Genomic DNA, 9053 nt, shown 5'->3' with positions numbered 1-9053 from the left:
GGAACAATAACAACAACCCACCACCACCACCACCACCTGTTGACCACTTAGCCCGTTTTCTTAGGCTAAATCCGCCGGTGTTTTCCAGTAGCACCGAGCCGATAGTAGCATATGATTGGCTCCGCAAGACAGCTAGGGAGTTGACCATAGCAGGATGCACAGATGCAGAGAAGGTGAAGTTTGCCGCACATCTGTTAGAAGGACCCGCATCATCATGGTGGGAGAATTTCACCGCCACTTTCCCAATCGACACTGTCACATGGGACCAGTTTCAGCAGGCTTTTCGTACTGCCCATGTTTTAGCAGGAGCTATGGCCATGAAGAAGCGTGAGTTTCGCAACTTGCGCCAAGGGGGATGGACAGTTGGCCAGTATGTGGAGGAATTTAATAAGTTAGCACGTTATGCACCAGATGACGTTGCTACGGATGAGCGAAGCAGGAGAAGTTTTTAGAAGGACTGAATGATGAGTTGAGCATGCAGTTGATGGTAGCAACCTTCAACAACTACCAGGAGTTGGTAGATCGTGCTCTTATGATTGAAGGGAAGCAGCAGCAAATTGAGAATTGCAAGAGGAAGTATGGACAAGGAAAGTACACTTCAGGAGCTCAGCAGAAGCCACGTTTTACCCCTAGACCGGGAGGACATTTTCAGCATACCCATGGAGGAGGTAGCTCACACAATCACAATGGCACCAAGAATGGTAATGGCAATGGAGGAAGCAACAGCCAGAATCGCACCAACCCCTCAACCCCAGCCAAGAAGGACTTGAGCCAAGTCACTTCCTTTAAGTGTTCGAAGACAGGACATTATGCAAATGAATGTCCTGAATTGCAAAATGGAAATAGCAATGGAAGTTATGGGAAGAAGCCGAACCCTTTTAACAGGGGACAGGTGAACCACGTTAGCGTGGAGGAGGTTGAAGCTCAGCCCGATGCAGTAATAGGTAAGTTTTTGGTTAAGTCATTTACTGCACTCGTTCTTTTTGATATTGGTGCATCGCATTCATACATCTCAAGGGGATTTGTGGATAAGTATAACCGACCAACCCAAGCCCTTAGGTCACCCATGTTAGTAACCTTGCCCTGAGCAGAGTATGTGGCTAGTCTATGGTGTGATCGGTTACCATTAAGGATTTGTAACTATGTTTTTCCCTCAGACCTAATAGTATTGGAATCTCAAGGTTTTGATGTGATATTAGGCATGGATTGGTTATCAAAGTATGAAGGGAATATTGAGTGTGCTAGTAAGTCAATTTTGCTCACCACCCCAGAAGGGAGAAGGATCAAGTATGTATCCCGGCATGTGGCAAAGAGGACCCAAGTAAATTGCCTAACAGGAGTTGTGCAGGAGGAAGTACCAGTGGTAAGGGATCTCCCTGATGTATTTCCAGAGGAGTTGTCGGGATGCCGCCGGATAGAGATATTGAGTTTTTGATTGAGCTATTGCCAGGCGCAGGGCCAATATCAAAGAGACCATATAGGATGCCAGCAAAGGATTTGGTGGAAATTAAGAAGCGGATTAAGGAGTTACTGGATAATGGATATATTCGCCCAAGTTCTTCGCCTTGGGGATCGCCAGTACTTCTAGTGGAGAAGAAGGATGGATCGTTAAGGATGGTTGTTGATTATCGAGGATTGAATGAAGTAACGATCAAGAACAAGTACCCACTACCTATGATTAACGATCTGTTTGATCGATTGCAAGGAGCTAAGGTATTTTCCAAGATCGATCTGCGGTCAGGATACCACCAGTTGAAGATTCGAGAACATGATATTCCGAAGACAGCTTTTACCACCAGATATGGGCTGTATGAGTATACCGTTATTTCATTTGGTCTGACTAACGCACCTGCCTATTTTATGAACATGATGAACAAAGTGTTTATGGAGTTTTTGGATAAGTTCGTCGTAGTGTTCATTGATGATATCCTGGTTTATTCGAAGAATGAAGAGGAACATAAGGAGCATTTGCGTTTGGTACTTGGAAAGCTCAGAGAACATCAATTATATGCCAAGTTCAGCAAATGTGAGTTTTGGTTGAAGGAAGTAGGATTCCTCGGACATGTTATATCTGGAGAAGGTATAGCAGTAGATCCCGCTAAAGTTGAAACCGTGACCAAGTGGGAAGCCCCAACAACAGTTGGAGAGGTCCGGAGTTTTCTTGGACTCGCAGGATACTACCGGAGATTTTATTGAGAATTTCTCAAAGATTGTGAAGCCTATGACGGAGTTATTAAAGAAAGATACCAAGTTCATATGGACGGAGGAGTGTGAGGCTAGTTTCCAGGAGTTGAAGAAACGCTTAGTTACCTCACCAGTATTGATTTTGCCAGACCAGACCAAGGATTATGAGGTGTATTGCAACGCTTCACGTCGAGGACTTGGAGCATTGCTTATGCAGGAACGGAGAGTTGTTTCATATGCCTCAAGACAACTGAAACCTCATGAGTTGAATTATGCTACGCATGATTTGGAGTTAGCAGCTGTAGTGCATGCTTTGGAAGACATGGAGACATTTTCTCATTGGAAATCATTGTGAGGTGTACACGGATCATAAGAGTTTGAAATACATCTTCACACAGAAGGAGTTAAATGTCATACAAAGGAGATGGTTGGAGCTTATCAAGGATTATGATATGAAATTGCATTATCATCCTGGAAAGGCTAATGTAGTAGCTGACGCATTAAGTCGTAAGAGCCATGTCAATACATTAATGACGGGAGAAATACCCAAGGAGTTAGCAGAAAATCTTCGTGAACTATGTTTGGAAATAGTTCCGAGAGGCTATGTAGCAGCATTGGAGATTCAGTCAACCTTGATGGATAAAATCAGGGAAGCTCAGAAAGCTGACAAAGAGATTGCCGCTATAAAGGAGAAACTCAGCAAAGGAAAAGCTAAAGGATTTCGTGAGGATGAGCACGACACCTTATGGTTTGAAGACCGCATTTATGTGCCCAATGACCCGGAGATCAGGAAGTTGATTTTGCAAGAGGCACACGACTCACCGTATTCAATTCACCCAGGAAATACCAAGATGTATCTGGATTTGAAGGATATTTTCTGGTGGACCGGAATGAAGAAGGATATAGCGGAGTATGTAGCAGTTTGTGATGTATGTCAGAGAGTAAAGGCAGAGCATCAGAAGCCAGCAGGATTGTTACAACCATTGCCGATACCCGAATGGAAGTGGGATAAGCTAGGCATGGATTTTATCACGGGATTGCCCAGGACTCGTTCAGGCTATGACTCGATTTGGGTTGTAGTTGATCAATTGGCGAAAGTAGCTCATTTCATCCCAGTAAAGACCACTTATACCAGTGCTAAGTTGGCAAAGATATACATGACCAGAATAGTGTGTCTGCATGGAGTTCCAAGGAGTATCGTATCAGATAGAGGAACCCAGTTTACCTCAAAGTTCTGGAAGCAGTTGCACGAAACTTTGGGTACCAGGCTAGAATTCAGTACAGCTTTTCATCCACAGACAGATGGACAGACCGAGAGAGTCAATCAGATTTTGGAGGATATGCTGAGAGCTTGTGCGCTAGATTACGGATCTAGTTGGGACGATAATTTGCCATATGCAGAGTTCTCTTACAACAACAGTTACCAAACCAGTTTAAAGATGGACCCTTTTGAAGCCTTGTATGGAAGGAGGTGCCGGATACCGTTATCGTGGGACGAAGTTGGAGACCGCCAATTGTTTGGACCTGACTTGATTAAAGAGTCTTAACAAAATGTGAAGCTGATTCGTGATAGGCTCAAGGTAGCCCAGTCCAGACAAAAAAATTATGCAGATTCTAAACGCAAGGAGACAGTTTACGAAGTCGGAGACAGAGCTTATCTTCGAGTATCTCCACTTCGGGGAACAAAGCGTTTTGGAGTTAAAGGGAAGTTAGCACCATGATTTGTAGGACCATATCGAGTTTTGGAGCGTATGGTAGAAGTGGCCTACAGGTTGGAATTGCCCGAAGGATTTTTAGGAGTACATGATGTGTTCCACGTTTCTCAGTTAAAGAAATGTCACGCGGAGATGGCTGACATACCGTTGAGAGACACGGTGCCTTTTGAAACTATTTAGTTGGATAATGATTTGACCTACGGGGAGAAACCAATTAAGATCCTCGAGTTTTCCAGCCGAGTTACTCGCAGCAAAGTTATTAAGTTTTGCAAAGTTCAGTGGAGCCACCACAGGAGGATGAAGCCACCTGGGAACGAGAGGAAGATTTGCTCAAAGACCACCCTCACCTATTTTCTAGCCAACCCGAATCTCGAGGCCGAGATTCATCTTAAGGGGTAGGTTTGTAACATCCCGAAATTTCAATTTGAAATGTTATACATTAGATCATCATGCATATCATATTTTATTTTGCATTTTGGTTGATCCTAGAAATTCTACGCAACTCAATGACCCACGGAGAGAGTTGGGGATTTCGTTATTTTCATATTTGAGTTTTCTCAAATTTCCAGAATAGGATCGTTTGATTTTATTTATTTTATCATCAATTATTTCTATTACAAAAATATGAGAGAGAGAATAAAATGACTTTCCCAAAATAAAGAAATATTGAGGATTTAATAATAAAATCAAATAAGATTTTATTTCGGAGTTTTTTTGGTGTTTTATTTGAATTTAGGAAAAATATGCGTTTTTCAAAATTGCATTTAGGGCCCAAATTAATGTTCACCTTGTGCGGCTTGATTTTAGAAGCCCGTGAAAATTTATTTTGGAATTTTTGGAGTCCGTTTATTATTTCTTTTTATTTTTCTTCCGAGCGGAATAAAAAAAATGAACCGACTTCGGGCCGTACCCGCGCGGGACACCGCCCGGGGGCAACCTTTAAATAGCGCCGCCCCGAGCCACCCCAGCCCATCAGCCCCGCCTCGATCCGTGTGCGCCGCCAGAGCCGCCACCGACGATCCCGCCGCCCGAGGTTCGTCGCGCCTCGATTTCCATGCCGAAAAAAAGAGAGCGTCGTTTTTCTTTTTCTCGTATTAAATCCGCGATTTTTCTGATCGCGATTCCTGATCCGATTTTCGTTTTAGTTTAACTGTTCGCTCGTTTATCGGAATCAAGCAATTTAAGCACCTAGGGATTCGTCTCGAAACCCTCTATCCGTTTAACCAACTTAAACAAGATTTTGCGACTGTAAAATTTGCCCTAGATCCAGATTGCTAGAACGAAGTTGTTTTCTTTCGCCGTTTGTTTTTCGTTGCTTCATTCGATTTGATTCTTTTTGCCAACCGGAGTTCTTAAGTTGAACCTTCTGGTTAGATCTCTTATTTGAGTTTTACCTGTTCATTAGATGAGTACTTATTGTATGCTTGTTTGTTTGTCTGCGATAGAATACCCGGAGTGCGCCGCCTCTTACTTCGAATCGTTAGGTTTCGCGGATCATCAGCAAGGCAAGTAACACTTTGATCATACCTTTTCTACTACCCAGTTTTATTGCATTAGATCAATCCTCACACATTGCATGATTAGGATCTAATTAAATTGTGGGATGGGAAGTAGATGAGGTAGTACCTATTACATGTTTATTATCAAACCTTTGGGAGTTACTTCTACGTTTGCTTATTACGCCATGCTATGCTAGTAGACGTGGATTGGGTGAGTGAAATCCATGACAGATGTGAGATTGTTAATTAATGGTTTATCTAAGGTGGAAACTTAAACACACATCTGGGTGGATTGAGGCACCTGGGTATTCCAGGACTTGCCTGTTTTCTTTTAGACCGCCACCCAGGCTCAAAGGGATCATGAGACTATTCATACTAGAAACTTCCGTGTGCAGCCACAAGCTATTATGGGATCTAGCAAAGTTGACTAAGTCATGCGAACTCTTACAGTGGTAGATTAGCAGATGTAGGGGATGTAGGTGGTACGGTCTACCCATCGTAAGGTGCTAGCGCTTCTGAAAAGACTATGTCTCGGTCATCCGTCTTCTCAAACACCATGTAGTGCGAGAAACCAAACGGAGGCGATCGAGTCTTGTGGGGAAAAGTGCGCAAACCTCTGCAGAGTGTAATAAACTAATCATGGTTAGCCGTGTCCCCGGTTATGGACATCTTGAGTATCTAGTACCTGGATTTTCATGTGAATCTCAACATGCTACTCTAAATTAATTTTGTTGGGTTATGTTTAATGATGATGCTTAATTGGGATTGAGAATGCTGTCAACCATTCTCAATGTTTAACAACCACCACGATAGTAATTAAATCTATTCCTTTGAAGTAGGGAAAAATTGGCTTTACGCAAAACTGTAACCATAGAGCTTTCCACCAGCCAAATATGCATATAGTATAGCTGTTGCATTCCATTACTCTCTATGTGTTACCTTGCCAGCATATTCCATGTGCTGACCCATTTTTGGGCTGCAACGTTAATGTTGCAGACTTTTCAGACGATGATTAAGGAGTTTTAGGTCGTGGTCCTATACTCGGTGATGCCGTTGGAGTTGATGGACTCACTTATCTTCCAAGCCTTCCGCTGTTATCATTATTAGATGGCCTTAAGCCATACTTATTGTAATAAGTTCTCTTTTGAGACACTCGATGTATTAAGTGTGTGATTGCTACTCTGTTATAAATCCTCCGAGTACTGTGTGGTGTCAGCATTACTGATCCAGGGATGACACCGGAGCACAGAGATCAGACTGTTTGAGGTCTGGTCGCTACAAGGATCATACAATCTCAAAACAATAATGGGCTCTGCATTGCTCTTGTCAGTATCTCTCTCCCTTTTGCCTTGTAACGTTGTACTTAATTAATTGCTATTTGATTATGTATCATCAGTCTGCACCTGAGCTTCATTATCCTCTGTTTCTTCCAATATTGTTTGATCTATATTTACTCTTTGCAAAATGTAGAATAATGGGAACGCTTATAAAGAATTTTTCTTTGGGGAATTTATTGAATTATCCTTCCATCAACATGGAGAAGGGCTTTGTCTAGCCCGTGTTAACATGTAATGTAAGTTCATCCTTATCAAGCCTTCAAACTTTGTTCTAGTATAGATTTGGATAAGCATCATTTCCTCCACTGCTCTTTGCTTTGCTGTTTACATCTGATTGGATGTTTGCAACAACTACCAGTTTCAATTTGTAGTTGTAAAAACATGTTCCTTATGCAGAACAGATCCATTTATTTGCTTATATAATTGTGAAACCTGTTACGTGTCTCCTTGTTTCTCTTTCAGACTCGTATCTCTTATGCCAGGCAGAACTTTAGGGAAGATAGTGAGCCAAACCATCTTGAGGACAACGAGATGACCCCAAGGTCCTATCTTGATGAAGACAGTGAGTTCAAGCTACTCATCAGCAGGTGTGAGACAACCTCTATGCAGTCGCTGCCTCAATTAGTTCGACTTCTTTAGTCTCAACTTAAAGCGGAAAGGCTTGCTTCAGCTCAGCTCCAAGTTGAAGTCAAAGATGCAATGAAGATGTCAGAGGACTGCCGTGCGCACCATCATGCCTTAAATCTAGTGTTGATGCATCTATCGTTGACACAACTGAGGTCTACTCAACTTCTTCAGCTGTTTGGGGGGCCCGACCTGGCCAGGCCTAGTGCCTTCTGAAGTGCTCTCAGTTTTGTATATTCTTTTGTCGGCGCGTTTATTTGCACTGGTGGCGACCTTTGATGCCCAGTGGATGTAACATGTGTGATAGCAGTGATAGCCTAGCGTAATTTGCTTGCTTATTTATTTCCTTGTTGTCTTGTTTATTTGTTTGCTTGTAGTCATTGCAGTTCTTTTTCCGCGGTTTGCTAGTGGCTGCAATAACCTATTTTTTAAAACTAGGCCATAATAACCATGGGCTAATATTTACTGTAGTGACACTGGGCCTCCTACGTGCCGTAGAAACAGTGGGCCTTCTACGGGCTGTAGAAACAGTGGGCCTTCTACGGGCCGTAGAAACAATGGGCCTTCTACGGGCCGTATCATCAATGGGCCTTATACGGGCAGTATGATCGATTGGCCAAACATGGGCCAATAACAGGCCGCATTATGGCTGTAAACGGGCTAGAGTTGGAATCGTCCGTTCATTGGGCCGACCATAACGGGCCATCGTTAATAGGCCGTATTTGATGACGCTATGAAAACGGCCCAACGTATTAACGGACCACAAACAAACCAACTGTAACCACAGGCTGAATTTGGCCCACAAGCGGAAAATGAAAGTAACGGGCTGTAAGTAAACGAATGCTTGAAATGAGCCCAAGAATAAATGGGCTCTGAGAAGGCCGAAAGATAAGATGGGCTGGAAACGGCCCAACGGAATAACGGGCCGTTAATGGGTGTAAAGTGATACACTGTTCATTACAGGCCAGTTTCACCACGGGCCGTTAATGGGTGTAAAGTGATACACTGTTCATTATGGGCCAGTTTCACCACGAGCCGTTAATAGGCCAAGAGTTACATAGGGCCTCATATGGGCCGAAAGACGTCATGGGCCATATATGGGCCAAAAGTGAAAACAGGGCTGGAATCATATTAGGTGTCCCAGATGACGCTACTAGGCCTAATTCGGATAGGGCGTAACGGGCCTTGGGTTAGCGGGCTGTAAATGGGCTATATGCGAACATGTCGTTAACAGGCTTTACATGGGCCGGCGCGCCACCTTTTGACCAAGTCAAACGGGCCGGCCTTTTCACAGGAATGGGCCTTTGTTGGGCCGTGCCACGTGTCGACGTATCATAGGCGCCTCCTATCCAATGAGTGAATGACATCTGTCCCAACGATGAGCCGACACGTGTTTCCTCCAGCCAATGATGATTTTACATGTGGAAAATCCCCATTGGTCGGGGCTGTTAACGGGTTATCGGATCCAAAACCCGACCCGATAGCTTAACGGTGTTCCGTTACGGTGGATGCCACGTGTCGGTCACCCTTGACGACAGCACTTCTGTGACGCGGGATTTATCGTCATGGAAGTGGACACTTCCGTGATGATAATTTTGGTAATGTCATGGAACACTTCTACGACAGCACATGTATGACTATCTTGATTCTGTCATAAAATCTTCATGGATGTACATGCATGACAGAAAATGCGA

This window comes from Triticum aestivum, chromosome 4A, assembly GCF_018294505.1.
Source record: "Triticum aestivum cultivar Chinese Spring chromosome 4A, IWGSC CS RefSeq v2.1, whole genome shotgun sequence".
NCBI lineage: Eukaryota > Viridiplantae > Streptophyta > Magnoliopsida > Poales > Poaceae > Triticum > Triticum aestivum.
This window is presented reverse-complemented; position numbering follows the sequence as displayed.